The following is a 17,227-nucleotide window of genomic DNA, read 5'->3' on the forward strand; positions in this document are numbered from 1 at the left end:
TGACTGGGAGCCCAACTGTCTGCCGCCGTTGTTGTCATGCTGCCTCTTTGATGTGCTGCCTCTTCAAACTGCTGGGGCTGGCAGCAGCGAGCAGAACTAATGCAGCAATTAGAATGGGTGATGCAGAGAAGACTGTGGCAGAAATGATGAAGCCAGAGGCCCAGCTAGCAGAGGTTTATGCATTTGCTGCCAATCTTTATCCCAAGGAGCATGGCCACAAAGCCATGATGTCAGTAATGCCTTCTGATGTCTGTGAATTGATATGGATCACCAAATCTGCCTTGTCTGTTCCACTAAATGTGCCTGTCTTGAGTGTTGGTAGAACTGCCTTGATGCTTAGTCTGTTCTGACGGGATGCTTCATCTTGAAGTCTTGAGCTACTCGGCACTGTGAGATTCTGTTTGAATCTCTTGGTGCTCTAGCAGTAGTTTTGCAGAGCAAGTGTAATTGATCTGTATTCCCCTTTGTATGCGGGGTAACCTCAGCCATGCAGAATTATCTGTTGCTGTAGAGATGCTCTCTTCTGTGGCTGTGATGATCAGGGCTTTGGGTTCAGGGGATGTGAGTGCAGTATGGAGACAACTGAGCAATGCTGTCCCAGGGCTGACAAACACTGAGGATGAGAACTGTCAGAGGTGAGTGTTTTGAAGGTTCCTGTCCGTCTTTGATATTGCTTACATTCCCAAGAGGTTCGGTTTTCTTTTCTTCCCCTTACACTTCAGGTTCTTTCCCTGCTTACTCCAATATTAATTTATTCTCTCTCGGTTCTTGCATCTCGTCTTTGCCTTCCCCGTTTCTTACTAATCTGCTCTGAGTGCCGTCTCTCAGACCTTTATCAAGGTTTCACAACAAAGCTATGTTGTGGCCCTACGAGGTTCTCAATTGCACCAGGCCAGCTCCTGCCCTGTGTTTTTTGTCTGAAAGTGTCATGTGGTGTTTCAGTGCTTTTCTTGATTGCTTTGCACTGGAGCTGACCACCTTGCTCACGGTCTTTTGTCTTTTTCCTATTCCTTCTTTCTTTCGTATATGTCAGTTTTAACCCTTGTGTTACTTCTTCCATTTTGTGTTTAGTTCTCATTGCTGTCTTGTGTGTTCCCTGGCCAGTTTTTCATGACGTGATACTTGCTGGTTTTGATTTTTGTTCTTTGACAGATGTGTGGATGATGTGATGAAGCTGAAAGCTCAGATGCGTGCAGAAGAAAATGAGTTTATCACGTGGAATGATATCCAGTCCCGTGTGGATGGTGTGCACTTAGCTGTGCATGAAGAACATGAAAGTAAGTTTTGCTTGATTAGTGCTAGACTGATCCTAGATCATAAGGTGTGCTAAAAGTAGGTGCATGCCAATGAACAATCTTGTTGCTGGATTCATATAGCCTGAGATAGTTGCCTTTTGCCACTGCTTCTTGTGGAGCTGAGTTGCCCTGAAAAGGCTATCACCTAGAGAGGCTTAAACGTGATGTCAGAGCCTGGAATCTTGACTGCCTTGCTTCCTGGCTCTCCACATAGACACGGGCTTCCTGTGTGGCTTCAGTTCCTCTGATCACGTGACCCAAACAAGTGCACGCCATGTGCATGCGTGCACCAAAGCTCTAGTTTTGCAGCCTTGTATTTGTGAGGCATCACAGCAGAAGCCTGGAAGTTCATGTAGTCCAGCTCCTCGTTTCTTGTAACACTCCCTGTAACCCCTGAAACAATAGAGACAACAGAGAACCCAAACCATCAACCATAAATTGCAGAGAATTTTATAATGACATCAGTTGACGTCGTATGGCATAGTTTTGGTAGGAACCTTTTGAATTCTTTCACCTGTTAGTGTTTCATAGAATCATAGAATGGCCTGGGTTGAACAGGACCGTAGTGATCGTCTAGTTTCAGCCCCCCTGCTGTGTGCAGGTCGCCAACCACCGGACCAAGCTGCCCAGAGCCACATCCAGCGTGGCCTCGAGTGCCTCCAGGGATGGGGCATCCACAGCCTCCTTGGGCAACCTGTTCCAGTGCAAATGTGTTCAGTTTCTTGTGTGCCCCTGTGCATGGATACTTCTTATGTAGTGTCTGAGGAAGTCCTGAAGCCATAGCGACATGTACCCTTCTACTGTCCTGAAACTTGGTTTCAAAGTCAAGAATGCTTTCTAATGAGGAGCTGTAACATACTGTTGTTTCACGGAGTAGTCTTTTTCTGCCCCTGTTGGCTAATTAATCAAGGATAATGACTGCTTGTCCTCTGTGCCCTTTCCTGAGTCAAAAGTTGCTATGTGTGTTTTCCTTTGTTCTTCATGAGATGGAGTAGTGTCAACCGTAGTGTGTGTGTTTTTGTAAGAAAGGTCTTTTTTTTCCTACTTTCCCCCAGTGCTCATGGGGAGAGCAGCATGCCTAAAGGTGTGCATACTGTGTATGTGCACACTGTAGGAGGAAGCAAGCAGTCTGTACCGTAGTCTGCCCAGGTGACGGGGAGTTGTCAGATGAAGGACAGAAAAAAGGAAGGCATTCTCTGGGCTAAGATAATACTGAGAGGGAAATGCAAGTGGTGCTGAGACAAAACATGCTGTTACGGCCTAGACATCACTGTGCAAAGATACTCCGAACACACCTGGGTGCTTTCCTGTGCAACCTACGTTTAGTATGTGTATATGTGAATATGTAAAATGTACACAGAGCTGATTTTTGGTAGACATCATTTAGAGGTGATGACAATTGATGTGGAAGAATAAGGACAATTCAGAATGACATGAATACGTTTCACCGCGTTCTTGAAAGCCACGGTTAGAAAACAATTCAATGGCCCCGCTTCACAGAAAAAGTGGAATGGTGTGCGTTTAAAAAACAGAGTGCAGGACAGAAAGAATTCTAATGGTAGTCTTGGTCCACTACCAGCTGTAACTTTGAATAACGTGTGAAAGGAAGGCTTTCTGTAGATCTTCATACTGTTCTTGAAGTATGCCTCTGTGCACTGGTGTAGGTAACAAGTTTTGTGGAATCACGGGACATCCCAAGTTGGGAGGGACTCACGAGGATCATGGAGTCCAAGTCCTGGCTCGGCTCTGGACCGCCTAAAAATCAGACCGTCTGTCTGAGAGCATTGTCCCAATGCTTCTTGAGCTCTGGCAAGCTCATTGCTGTGACCGCTGCCCTGGGGGAGGCAGTTCCAGTGCGGGACCACTGGAAACAGAAATCCAACTCAGATCTCCCCTGTCACATCTCCAGGCTGTTCCCTTGGCTTCTGTTGTTGTTGGCCAGGGAGCGATCAGTGCCTGCCCCTCTGCTCCCCCTGGTCGGGAAGCTGTAGAGCACCACGAAGTTTCCGCTCAGTCTCTTCTCTGGACTGAGGACTTCAGCTGCTCTTCGTATGTGTTCCCCTCTGGACCCTACGCCATCTTTGTAGCCATCCTTTGGACACTTTCTAATAGTTTTATGTCCTTTTCCTACTGGAGTGACCCAAACTGTACACCGTACTCAGGATGAGGCCACAACAGTGCAGAGTAGGGTGGGACAGTCCCCTTCTCTTGACCTGCTAGTGGTGCTGTGCTTGATGCACTCCAGAATACCGTTGGCTCTCCTGGCTACGTGGGAGCACTGTTGACTCGTATTCAACTTACTGTCAACCAAGACCCTCCAATCTCTTTCATCGTGGCTGCTCTCCAGCATCTCCCCCCTTAGTCTGTGTGTATAGCCAGCGTTGCCCTTTCCCAGGTGCAGAATCTGTCACTTGCTCGTACTCAATTTCTTGCAGTTGGTGATTGCTCAGCTCTCTAATTTCTCAGGATCTCTATGCAAGGCCTCTTCACCCTCCACAGATTCAGCAGTTGCTCCCAGTTTAGTGTTGTCAGTCAGCTTGCTCGTAACACCTTCTAGTCCTACATCCAAGTCTTTATGAAAGCATTTAAGAAAGCTGGCCCTAAAATAGAGCCCTGGGGAACCCCCGGAGTGACTGACTGCCAGACCAATGTGACCTCGTTTACTGTGGCTTTTTGGGCCTGACCCTTCAGCCACTCATTCACCCACTGCATTGTATTGTTGTCTAGTCGTATGTTGGATGTTTTGTCCAGGATTCTGTGAGAAACGGTGCTGAAAAGTTGACTGAAATCCAAAAAGCCCTCAACGGGCTTTTCTAGGTGAAATACAGAGGTGACCTTGTCATTAAAGAAAGCATAGTTAGTTAAATGGTCCTTGACATGGTGCTTTTTTACAGCAGTCGTACGGTCTTCTTAGCAATCCTGGTTCCTGTGGTGTCCCTAGCGTGTATTGTTCCTTAATCTTTGCTCTGTCCAAATGCAGTGCCTGCCATAAAACGTTCCACACTGTGATTCTCCTACTGCGTGCAGAAGAAAAAGCTGCAGTCTTTGGGTGTTTTAACCCAAGTTGTATCCACTCTGAGCTCCTCGCTTTCTTCTGGAAGATCTTTGTTGTAAACTCTCCAACTGTGATTTGAACTGTTCTTCTTTCAGCAAGCAACAATTGAATATTCAATATACGTTGCATCACACGATCTCTGGGTGTCCATTCCAAGCCAAATGACTTTGTGATTTGCTGTAGGTTTGGCATGTGTGACTCAGGCTTTGTTCACATTTAGCTAACGGTAAGCTATCTATTTATGTCTGTTTTCAGTTAGTTGAGCTGTAGTCCTCGCTGTCCCTGGCAGCACCCACTGTTATCTGTTGTAATACAGCTCCTAGTACATGCATCCAATAAATGCTGGTATTTCAGAAGTGAAGGCAGTGTATTTTTGAATGGCGTTCTGTGCAAAGCTATAGCTTGGTGTGAAGAGCCTGATTCTGAAGGATTCTTGCAAGCTTGTAACTTACTAGCCCTGGCCGTTGAGGTTTTGATAATTCCCTTCTAGTGGATTTGAGCTACGTGTTGAAGAACTCATTCCTGTGTCCATTCATGTGGTCTCCCCGAGGGATCTTTTTTCTCCTTTTTCCTTTATTTATTACTGTGTCCAAAAATGTGTGGCTTCTTGAAGGTGGAGAAGTGGTCTTGCTTTCTTTGCTAGTAGAAAATGATTGCTATTAAGATGTTGCTATTCTCAGCGGGTATTTGGTTTAGCACTAACAGCACTTTTCTTCCAAAGCACAGTTTCGTGATGATGGTAAAGGATTGGATAAGGATTGGATCTTGTATTTCTTCTTCTATCCCTTTCTCTGTAGGAGTTTTGGCTGTTGGGCTTATCAGCGAGGCGCTGGATGAAGGAGACACCAGAAAAACTCTGCAAGCTTACAGATTCCTGCAGCAAACCTGGAGGGTGTAACCCCACAGGTAGGTCAGCATTATCAGGGCACACTGCTTCGGGCTAAGAGAGAGAAAGCACAGGTGGGTGTAGTTAAAAGTACCTCTCAAGAAGCCTTTGCATCTGTGTACTGAGGGCATTCCTGACGTTGGGAGAAAAGCTGGGAAACAGATCTGGAAATGAAAGGGTGAACGCTGCATGCTATCAGCTGATGTTACCTGGCCAGTTTGGATCTGTCTGTATGAAGGAAAGAGAGATGCAGGCATAACACGTGAATCTTGGTGAACTACAGAGATGGGCTTCAAGATATGAACTGCTGGAGATGGATTGCTCTAATCGTACGTCCAGAGTTTTTAGCATAGAGACTGAGATGATACTGTGTTCAACATTGGTGTTTTTTTGTACGTTTGTTTGCTTTGTTTTTTTTGACTAAGTGTAAACCTTCACGATGGCAGTGCCCGAAAACTGCACTGGTGATGAAGATCACTGAGCAGCTTCCTCAGTGGCCCTGAAAGGGTTCATGTTCCTCAGGAACCCATTTTGTGCTGAAGCATTTCCTCCTACTGAGTGAGAATGAAATAAGGAGTTGTTCTTGGTGTACACGTAAGCTTCTGCCAGGCTGGATTGGTGACTTCAGTTGATGTGAAATTACCTCATTGAGGCATATGCTCAATGTAGGGCTCCTCCCTGCAACGTGGCAGCAATTTCAGAGATGGTGAGATCGTGGTACAGACCAGCACTGTGGGTAGAACTGTTGTGTCCTGAGTCAACGTGCTTACTAGCTGGTGACTTGTGTAGCTTGGGACTGAGAGGGATTGCAGTTCAGCACAAGGCAGGGGATCTGGCGTATGATGCGATTTCTCACGTGATGAGCAGTGAGAGAAGTGTTAACCCTGCAGTGTGTGACAGCGCGTGTCCCTGCTGGGGGACTGTGACAGTAAATGCACGGGAAAGATCAGACGGCTTTGACAGTCCTGGGATTGATGACTGTGCTGGTAGAGATGGCAGTGCAAGAGTTTGTTCTTCTAAGTCTGCCACCCTTCCCCAACAGGAATTTCTACATTGCTGAAGCAGTCATGGGACTCCTTGGACATTCAGATAAAACTTGTTAAAGGGATGTAGGTTTCAATCCAAAGCAGTGGTAACGTGGAGGGTATGTAAGGAAATGTTAATTTTCAGTCTTGCCACAGAACTCTTCATGCTGGAATATAGTGGCTCTTTGTGCAGGGTGATTATTAATCCGTGTCAGAAGTCAGTGTTTCCTGTGTTCTGTTTGCACATCAGGGATTATTGGAGGGATGGCAATTGCTTCTTCAGATCTCCTTCCATAGTAACCCCCAGGAAGCAACAGTGGGGGTGGAGGAGCTGTGCTTGGCAGCTGCTGGACTATTGTTCATTATGTGTATTTTGGGGTGTTCTACACACTTGTCTCTTGGACAATTTCTGCGTGTAACATTATTTAATGAGTTTCTTCAGCCAAAACGTAAGATACGGTGTGGTCAGTACTCCACAGCAAATGGTCTGTTAAAAGAGAGACTTGAGAGATGCTTTTACTGTTGTACATTTGTATTTACCCGGAGTACATGCAGTGCTTTTTGATTTGCTGGTACAGAAATCTGCAAAGCTTTGTGGACGGGACAAGAGCAGCCTGCTGTTGTGTTAGTTCCCCCTCAGTTTTTGGTTGCTGCTCCTGTATGTGCATTTCCACTTCATGAAGTTTCCCTGAACAACTCCTTGCAGCCTGGTACTGGGAAAGGACTCCTGTTAGTCTCTGTTTGTGTCCACCTCGGCGGAACAAAGCTTTTCAGGAAAAGTGCTAGGAGTGCTGGTAGGCAGACAGCCAGGTGGCTGTGAGTGGGCAGTGTGCTCGTGCTGCCTGGAAGGCTTCAGCAGAGAGGTGATCCTTGCACTTGGCACTGGTGAGGCTGCTCGTGTACTGTGTCCAGTTCTGCCCTGCCCCCCCAGACAGCAGACATGAGTGTACTGGAGATAGGCCAGCGTAGGGCCACTGAGGTGCCTGAGGGACTGGAGCACCTCTCCAGAGAGGAAAGCTGAGGGTGAGGAGACTCTTTAGTCTAGAGATGAGAGGGCTTGGAGGGAATCTCTTCAGTGAATGCGAAAGCTGGAAGTGAGGATGCAGTTGAGGACGAGAGGCATTGAGTACAAACTGGGGTTCGTGGTTCCATCTAAACGTCAGGCAGCACTTTGCAGTGGAGGTAAGTGAGCAGTAGCAGAGGTCGACCAGAGAGGGACTGGAGTCTTTTCTTTGCAGTTGTTCAGAAGCCATCTGGATCTGGTCTGTCCTGGATAATGTGCTCTCGGTGTCCCTGCTGGAGCAAGGGGATTTGTACCAGCTGAGCTCAGAGGTCCCTTTCCATCTTAAATTGTTCCGTGATTTTCTTTTTTGGGCTCCTTGGAAAGGCACGTCCTATTGGCAGATACAGCTTTAGGACTGAGCAGTGCAGATTGCTTGGCGCTGGGATGTCTTGATGTCTGTTGGAGTGATACCACTGCTGGAACTCTTGGTGGGAGTTCCTTGTCCTGAGAAGAGTTTTGGCCTGGTAATGCTGTAGTTGCTTCTGCTGGTAACAAATGTCCATTATGGCCTTGTGTTGAAATTGATTAGAAAGATACTGCAGTGCTTCCTGTATCCCTTGAAGCTGCAATTGCTCAGAGGTGGTGGTTTTGTTTTGCACAACCAGTGACACTCTTTTCCTCATGCTGCGAATGCTTTCCTCATCATATTCTCTTCAGGACACTCAGGATGAAACAGCTGTGCTTTGGCTCGATGAAACTCAGGATGGGATTCAGAAGGCTAACAGGGACACTGAAGAGTCACAGAGATGTAAGCATTGTGGCAAATACCGTGGTTCAATGCCATTGTCAACCAAATATTTGTCACCAAATGAAAGAATGCGAGCAAGAAATGTACACATGCAAAGGAAATTAAAATACAAGTGTTTGCTTCAGGTAGGTGTAGAAGTTGTTACTTTCAGCAATGAATGTCACAGCCTTTAAACTTCAATTCTTTCAATCTTTTTGGAAGGATATGTCGTTGTTTCAGTTGTGTTGTGACTGGGTTACATCCTAGGCAGAGATACCTATTGAATCTCTGTCCAAGTGTTTGACATTAGCAGATCACTGTGTCTGTCTGTGGTTGGGTAGTGAACCCAATAGAGGATGTTCATGTGCACAGTTGTGGTGCATCTTAGCTTTCATTTGTGTTGTACTGTTGCCTGAATTCTATGAAGTATTTCTCAAAGTACTTTTTATTTTTTTTGCACTAAGTGCAGATAACAACACAAATCAGTGCAGTTGGCAGGTGGACTGTGCCAAAGAACATTTGGTCAAAAGCAGGATTAAAGTCTGTTTCTTTGAGCCTGAATAAGATGTTCAGATACCCTTCTACCTCTGTGTGTGTGAACAGACATTTGCTCAGTGCTGAAAATTTGCTCAGTATCTCGTGTTTACTGCTTGGGTGAGATACCTGTGGTTGATTTTGTACTGTGTTTGCAACAGAGTTCTGGAGTAGCCCTGGGTTAGCTCTTTCCTCATCTTGTTCTTGTTGATAACCTGTTCTGTGTTCAGGTTGCTATTCTTGCTAGGAACGGTGCAGTCACTGGAAAGGTGCTTTCTGAGTCAGTTGTCTGCTGTAGCAGGGCTCTGCAAGAAGAAGCTGCCTGGACTACAGCTGTTGTCAGAGTACAGCTGAGTGAATGGAGAAAAGGTTGTACAGAAATACCGTCGATAAATCAGCACCATGGTAGGACTAAGAGCACAAAGAAAAGTGCTGTCAGACACGGTGCCATACACAGATGCACACTGTACTGAAAAGATTGTTGTACACCAAGTTGTCTTTTTTTAATCAGTATTTTTGTGCATAAATACAGGAAGGTATTTGTGTACACTGGCACAGTGCCTTGCTCTCTTAAGTCTGTTGTGAGCCACTGAGCTCCTGACTGTGCAGGTAACCTGCCTCCTCCTGTTGTTGAAGTTTCCTTAGGCATTCTGGCCGTGAATGCAGCAGTCGGTCACGGAGATACCAGCCCTACCCTGAGTGCCTTGTGCTCACCAGATGTGGGGCTGTACGGAGTCGCTGCAGAGTGTGCAGAGACATACCAGCGAGAGTTGGCAGAAGTCGAAAGGAGAAAAGTGGCCACAGGTGAACCCCAATAGCTACCTGCTAGTGCAGTAAATTCGAGATGATTGCCTGTAGAATGGAAAGCAGAGGGGGAGCAATGTGAGGAGCAGTCTTGCGTTCTGGGTATCTTGTTAGAATCTCATGTTATAGGAAATTGAGGCTGCCTTGTAAACTGAAGTCTTTGTTAACGGAAAGAAAAAAAAGGTAGGAAGGAAATGAAAAAGGTAGCAGTGAAATATTCCCCACTTGTAGAATATATTGTGCTTAGGTAGTTCTTGCGGTGGTTCATTGGAATCTGAGGCATTCCTTCTATTGCTTGGAGGAAGGGCCCTCTCCATGCATTTCCTTCCTGTAGTATTTGTATGTGAGGAAGATAGACACGTGTTTGCTTTCAACATAGCAGCATTTCTGCTTTCAGGAGGCAGTGGCAGTGAACGGGTGAAACACTGGGTGAGAGGAGGCTGTCATCATTATCATAACGTGAGGACCAGAGAGGGAGGATGGGATGAGCCGACGGAATTTGTGCAGAATGACACACAGCTGTCACGGGAGGAGATGCAGGTAAAGTACGTGCTCTTTTCCTCTGAAGTTGAAGTTGCCCCTATTTCAGGCCTTATTGCAACTTTCGGAAGTAATGTTTCCCCACGGTAGTAAAGTTAGCAAGCTTTGTATCTTATTTCCCTGTTCGTTGTCTACTTTGCACGTCAGCACCTCTTTGTCCTATTGTGGAGAATGTGCACACCTTGATCACCAGAACAAGACGGTGGTGTTGCTGCTCACCGAAAAGCAACTTGTAAGTTTCTCTTGAGCAGAATACAGAAGCCGCTGTGTAACATGTCATTTTTGCATCTCCCTTTTCTCTTCCTGGCTCTTCTTCCTGCCATAACACTAATCTAGAGCACTGTATCTGGAGTCGCGGCAGCATACGAGCGAGAGCAGTTGTGGCTGGCCAAAGAGAACCTGATGGTGAAGCTTCAGGCTTGTGGTCGAGGCTGTCTTGTCTGTCAGGAATTCAACTCCAGAATGAGGTTTTTGAAGAAGCAAGTTCCAGCCATCGCTTGCATGCAGGTATGAAATCCCCTGATTCTGTCTGAAGCTTGTACTTGTCAGTCGCTCTCCACACGCACGCTTACTGACTGGTTTTGTTCAAGTCAAGCAGTTGCCACGCACAATTATCTTCGTTTTGCAAAGTATTGGAAGGCGTTTCCTTCTCCCTGGGAATCACTATGTATAAATTACTTCTCTCCCTCTTCCCATGAGTCCGTGGGTTTGGAGACTTGAAGATGGCCTTGAGAATTGTGCAATGGATGGTGCTTTTGGTTGTTTAGTTTTAGTCATTTGTTCTCTAGCTGTGTTTTGCCCTTGGTGGGGGGTGCTGCTAAGTCCCTCACAACGACAGCTGGTGGTGGAAGAAATAGTTAAGGCTGCACTGCATATCTCTTACGGCATGTCTTGTAAGATGAGCATGTCTGTGTTACATTTTATTCAGCCAAAGGGAAGTGGAAACTGAGCAGCAGAAAGAAGCATCAAATAGTAAATTAGTGCTCTTCACTTTGAAAAGTCGCCTTTTTCTTGTGTGTGTTTTCAGTCCCAGTGGCGTGGCTATAAACAGAGGAAGGCATATCAAATCCGTTTGGATTACTGACGAGCACACAAGGACCAAGAAGTGAAGGTAGCAAATGCTATGTTTGTTTTTGTTTGTTTGTTTGTTTTGTTAACATTTTTGGTGGCAATATTTGTGGAGAAGACTTTTATCTGACCTGCTTTGGGATTCTTTCCTGTAGATTCAGTCACTGGCCAGGATGTATCAAGGCAGAAGGCGTTACAGAGATCACCTGCAATCTTTCAGAGACCACATAAGAGATTGTGAAATGAATTCAGTATCTGACACTTTTTTTTTTTTTACTCTGCCCTTAACAAGTTTAAGTGGCTGACGTTCTACAAGTACAAGCTTTTATCCGAGGAAACAAAGCAGGAGAAGACTACAAAACCCTCAGTAAGTGTGGCCAAAAGAATAAAGCTAATATGCTTTGAATCTCTATTTGCAGAAAAATACTGTTAGTGAGATCTGCAACAGGAAGAGAGCTATGAAAATCAGTTGGGGTGAAGTGGTGCAAAGAGTAGATAGGTAGGCAGGTAGGTGGCTGAAGGAAAAATTCCCTCTGGCTGAGGGAGTGGAATGCGCTGTCAGCAAGTTTGCTGATGACACAAAACTGGGCAGAGTGGCTGACACAGCAAAAGGCTGTGCTGCCTTCCAGCGAGACCTGGAGAGTTGGGTGGGGAGAAACGGAATGAGAAAGAACAAGGGCAGGTGTGGAGTCTTGCATCTGGGCAAGAGCAACCTGAGTACCAGTATAGGTTGGGGGCTGAGCTGTTGGAGAGCAGCGTAGGAGAAAGGGATCGGGGGATCCTGGTGGGCGGTAGGAGCAGCATGAGCCAGCACTGTGCTCTCGTGGCCAAGAGGGCATCGTGGGGTGTATGAGGAAGAGTACGGATAGGAGGTGGAGAGGTGCTCTTTCCCCTCTACTCTGCCCTGATGAGTGGAGCATCTCCCTGTGAGGAAAGGCTGAGAAAGCTGGGTCTCTTTAGCTTGGAGGAGACTGAGGAGTGACCTCGTTGATGTTTATAAATGTGTGAATAGTGAGTGTGAGGAGGACGAAGGCAAGCTCTTCTCAGTGACATCCAGTGATAGGACAAGGGGCAGTGTGTGCAAGCTGGAGCATAGGAGGTCCCACATAAATAAGAGGAAAAACTTCTTCACGGCAAGGGTAACAGAACACTGGGATGGGCTGCCCAAAGAGGTTGTGGGATCTCCTGTGGAGACATTCAGCAGCTACCTGGACATGTTCCTGTGTGCCCTAATCTAGGTGATCCTGCCCCAGCAGGGGGATTGGACGAGGTGCTCTTTGGAGGTCCCTTCCAATTCCTGACATTCTGTGATTCTGTGCAAACTTGGTTCACGGTAGTACTTTTGCTGCTGGGAAATAGGAGCGCTGATCTTTGGGGTAAGTTCAGCAAGGTGGACTCCCCTAAGCTGATACTGACTTCATCCTGTAGCGTTGACTTCTGTCCTGATTTATTCCATGCCAGAAGTTCCGGATGCTGTCAGGAGTTATTCAAGCCCATTGGTGTTAATTTGATCCTGGACTGGCTGCTGCTTGACATGCTGTCTGCACAGAGGTAACGCATGCATTAATTTGTTTCCTGTCCTCTGCTGTTTTGTCTCTTGTTTTTAGTTAATGCTGAAAACCCACCTACGGCTGTGGTTGGGAAATTGGTTCACTTGCTCGATCGGACCCAGATTTTCAGGAGGAGCTGGAGCTAATGAAACTGTGTGAGGAAGCTGTGACCTTGGTCCGATCTAATCAACAGCTTGAAAATGACCTCAATCTCATGGACCTCAAGATTGGACTGCTAGTGAAGAACAGAGTGACACTGTAGGTAGGAAATGCAGTGCTGGGAGACTAGGAGAGTGAATTGAGGCCAATGGCAGTTAGCATGAGGACCTTCTGAGCCTGGATCTCACTTACTCAGATGCAGTGGGAAGTATTTCCCCCAGAGTTACAGGTTTTCCTCCCAGTAAGTTCCTAACTGTTCCACTTATTACTATGTATCCCTAGAAAGAGAACTGCAGCAGAAACATCAAGGCTTCAAGTGTTTTAAAAACAAAGCACCAGAAAAAAACCCACTCGGGACCAAGGGAAAGCAATAGATGGTATGCTTGAAGGCTCTGAGAAGTGTTTGTCTCTTCACTTGTGGTTACGTGAGTCATGGACTTGCACACCTCAATTTCTTCTCACGTTTTGTGTGCTGTATCAGAAGGGGGAGGTGATTTTGGAGCAGGAAATGTGCTCAGGCTGCTTGGTGTTGGTTGGCTGATGGAAGCCCCCTCTGTCACTTTGCTGACGATTGATTGCACACAAGAACAACGTTGCTGATACAGCGGTGCCTTTTTTTAACTCAAGCTGAAGTTACAGTCACCTTTTCCTTTGGTCCTGAATAGCGTGGTGCTAGGCTTGACCTTGTGTAAAATCTGAACCATGGCAGCAGTAAAGTTCAGTTCCAAAGGAGGCTCCAGCTCTTGGGCTGATGCTGGCAGCAAAAAGTATCATAGTTATCAGAGCGGTGGAGGCAGGGAGTCAGCAAAATGGAAACAGGGCTTGGGGCTTCAAGCACAGTTGAGAAAGAAAGGCATTTTCAAGCATCTTCAGAACGCTACCAGCTCTGACAGTAGTCCCTGCTCAAAGCAATTAGTCCTTGTAGGTTCTCAACCAATTCTGGAATGTGGGGACAAGACAGAAATCGCTGCTACAACAGATAATGTTTCACTTCATGATCTCCTGATGTACCTTGACTGCCTTATCCACACAAAAGGAAGTGCTATCGTGCAGCTTTTTCCCATATTGCGTGTTATTTAAATGTGGAATCTGTCCCTCTGTGTTCTTTGCAGGATGTTGTTTCTCATAGCAAAAATCTTAGCAAGGAGAACAAGGAACAGCTCTGTGACGTGATGACGCTGAACGAGCAAAAGGGAGGTTTGAAAGCTTTGAGCAAAGAGGAGAGGGAAAAGCTGGAAGGCTGTCAGCACCTTTTTCTACTTGAGGTATGCAGCTTTTCATTCACTGCTCTTGTCGTAGATGCTTACGTGTATTGGAACAGTCTGTGCTTATGCTCTGCAGTGTTGAGGCGCTGTCTGTCTTTGTGGTGTTGGCTTTTGTGGACACGTGCTGTATGGGAACTGCTGAGTCATGGCCTGAACCTCTGATTGATCACCTGAGGCGAGCAGTGAGTCAGGCAGAGGAGCACAGGTGAAGGCAATGCAGCTGTGCTGCTGGAAGGGGTGCAGCCAGGCTACAGCCCTCCTAGACCTGTTTAAGAGCTGGCTACCAGTGGGGAAGGATCTCGTCTGGAGATCTGCTCTGCTGGAGTTTTGTAAGTGAGCCCAGGATAGGGGTAAGCCTTCTATTTATTCTCCTTTTGTTAGCTTAGTCTGCTTTGTCAAACTCTCTTGTTTATTTCATAATGACAACATCTTAATAGTCATTGATTATACACGTGCACTAAGTACTTTTTCTTCTTGTTTTAGACTACTCCAACGTACTTGGCCAAGCTGCTTTTGCAGATGCCTCAAAACAAACCCGCAGGGTTCATGGATTCAGCCATCTTCACGCTGCATAACTACGCATCCAGTCAGAGAGAGGAATCTCTGCTGTTGCGGCTGTTGCAAACAGCATTGCAGGAAGAGATCAAGTACGTTGTAGCGTAGGACACAGCCTTGCTGTTGCCTGAGTTTGGGCCGCTGCTAAAATTGCAGCTGTTGTTGTGTGATGTCCCGTGCTCATTAGCTGATAATGCTGAACTGTCCCTGCCTTCTGCTCATGCTGTTTCACGTCAGTCCTTTCTGTAACCTGGAAGGAGGAGGAATTACCTTTGTTCTTTAGGATTAAAGCCATTTTTCTTTAGCCAATGCTTTCTTGCTCAGGGAGGCACTATTTTTGATCTGCTGCAGTGCTTTCCTAAGATTCATTCCCATCTAAGTTCTCTGCTGTCTAGTAAGAAGGACTTGGCGCAGACTGCGAGCTTGGGCTTTACAGGCCAGAGTGAAGCTGACGCGAAGGTCACTGTTTTCCAAAACTGATGAGGAGGCTGAAAATCAGATGCTGTCTGGTTTGGGTTTTTTACTGGCTGTCAGGCTTAAGGATTCTGGCTGTCTGTCGGCATAATGGAGTTGATTGGCACTTAGGAGTTTGGTGTTTATGACTTCTGGCTGATACGGAGCTTCACAACTTGCTAGGAATAGCAAATACATATAATGTTGGAGGCAGTCATGCCTTTTTTGATGCTTTTAAGTATGAGGATGGTATGTGCCCTCCAACAGGTAACGTCTAAAAGGTTTGTTTAATTGTTATCTTTTCTTGGAGTAGTAGTTCAGGAAAGTGCATGTATATGCTTTATTCTCTGCTGCTGGATTTCCCATAGCGGCATGCTGTGAATGGCTTTTGTTGCTGATTGCTTACTTGTTGAAATACTGAAAGAAAATAGTTGTGCCTGTGTAGAACTCCCTTTGTTTCCTCTGTATTTTTGAGATGCGCTCTTTCAACCGTGGTGCCCGTGGTCAGAACGCACTGAGGCAGATCTTGGCCCCAGTTGTGAAGGAAATAATTGAGGACGAATCGCTCAACGTCAGAACGGATCCAGTGGATGTTTACAAGTGCTGGGTGAACCAGATGGGATCTCAGAATGGTGAGGCCGGGTATGGAAGCTGTTGCTACTGGTTTTTTCTGAAAGTTGCTCAGCTGCTTTGCATTGCTCTATTAATCGTTCCAAACCATCCCTGGATTCATTGCATGCATCTGTCCAATGGATACCGGCTTTTTTCCATCAGCTCGAGATGGCTTTCTTCTGAAAGGTATAAAGATCATCTTGTGACAGGGGTGTTGAGCCTATTAGAAGTGAATCTCATGAAGAGATAGGCCAAGAAAAGCCCCAAAGCATTTCTTCTGTGTTAACTCATAGATACAGATACCGTAGCTCTTACTCTACCAAGCCAATCTCTGCCCACAACTCGGGCAGGCTGCCCAAGGAGGCTGTGGATGCCCCATCCCTGGAGGCGTTCAAGGCCTGGCTGGATGTGGCTCTGGGCAGCCTGGGCTGGCGGTTGGTGAACCTGCACGCAGCGGGGGGTTGGAACGAGATGAGCATTGTGGTCCTTGTCAACACAGGCCGTGTTCATAGAATCACAGCATGCAGCTGTTCCTGTCTGCCCATGAGAAGGTTTCATCCACGTGGTCATCCTGGTTGGTTGGCCTGTAGATCCCCCGCTACGTCATCTGTCCCTGTCCTCCCTTTAATCTGTGTCTATAAAGTCTTGATGGGCTCCCATCCGTCCCCAGTCAGAGTTCTGTGTTTCTTCCAGTGCTTGATGTTCACCAGATTTTGAGGGTTCTGTTGTTGGTTGTATTTGTTTTGTTTTTAAGGCACTTCAAGGGAAGTGGTGGAAAAGCAATGCTATGAAGTAAAAGACAACTGTCCCAGCGCAGCACGCTGCGTGAGTTACTATCTTAACACTGCAATGTGCAGCTTGTGTTTTCACTGATTTATTTGCGACCTGAGGTACTACTGCGTATCGCAGGTGACCTTCTTGACTCTAGAGAGCGTGTCTGCATGTGGTACAGAAAGATACAGTTCAGAGTTAGCTGGGCCTGTTCTCACAGCGACTGCTGCAGGGACAGCAGAGGACGTGAGAAGTCCTTTGCTCTTTCAGTGCTAGAATTCTAACGAAAGTGAACGTGCAGCTCTTTGCAGCCAGGTGAGCGTGGATCTGTTTGTGTGTCAAGCCAAAAATTCTGCCTGGCACTGACAAAAGTATATTAGGCTGAGGAGTGCTCACCTTCACATCTGACTTTTCCAAATAGCAAGTTGCCGTACGATGTTGCACCTGAACAAGCTCTTAATCACGGTGAGGTGAGGACGCACCTGGATGCCTCAATCCGAGATGTGAAGGCAGTGACAGACAAGTTCCTGTCTGCCATCGTTGTTCAGCTGACCAAATCCCGTAAGTCTGGTGTGTCACCGCGTTATCCTGCAGCAGTTAATAGTGGGTTCATCCGTGAGGAATTCTCACTTGCCTTTTATTTCCTTCGAAGTTACGGGATGCGTTTCATCGCCAAGGTACTGAAAGACTCCCGGCATGACAAGTTTCCTGATGCTGGCGAGGATGAGCTTCTGAAGGTAAGGAGCTGAGCAGCTCTGTGAATAAAGACGCTTTTTTCAGGTTGCTTGTGAGGTTCCTGAATTGCAGTATAAGTTCAGTATTGATGAGTATTTTGGCTTCCTTCCTTGTCTATCCCTTCTGCAGA

General features: G+C 46.5%; 1 long non-coding RNA gene and 1 pseudogene across 2 annotated transcripts; both read left to right on the plus strand.

Annotated features, from left to right (window-relative positions):
* The first annotated feature begins 468 nt into the window (after positions 1–468).
* Positions 469–11,500, plus strand: LOC128078651 (ras GTPase-activating-like protein IQGAP1; annotated as a pseudogene).
* A 4,095-nt stretch (positions 11,501–15,595) lies between these two features.
* Positions 15,596–17,115, plus strand: LOC128078424 (uncharacterized). 2 transcript variants are annotated; one of them, XR_008205648.1, is made up of 4 exons: positions 15,596–15,621; positions 16,346–16,416; positions 16,784–16,923; positions 17,015–17,115. It is a non-coding gene; the product is annotated as an uncharacterized LOC128078424 (long non-coding RNA). The 2 variants fall into 2 exon arrangements; XR_008205647.1 differs by lacking the exon at positions 15,596–15,621 and having other exon boundaries at positions 15,746–16,416.
* The last annotated feature ends 112 nt before the right edge of the window (positions 17,116–17,227 follow it).

Source organism: Tympanuchus pallidicinctus, unplaced genomic scaffold (genome assembly GCF_026119805.1).
Source record: "Tympanuchus pallidicinctus isolate F22 unplaced genomic scaffold, pur_lepc_1.0 scaffold17, whole genome shotgun sequence".
In the NCBI taxonomy this organism is placed as follows: Eukaryota; Metazoa; Chordata; class Aves; order Galliformes; family Phasianidae; genus Tympanuchus; species Tympanuchus pallidicinctus.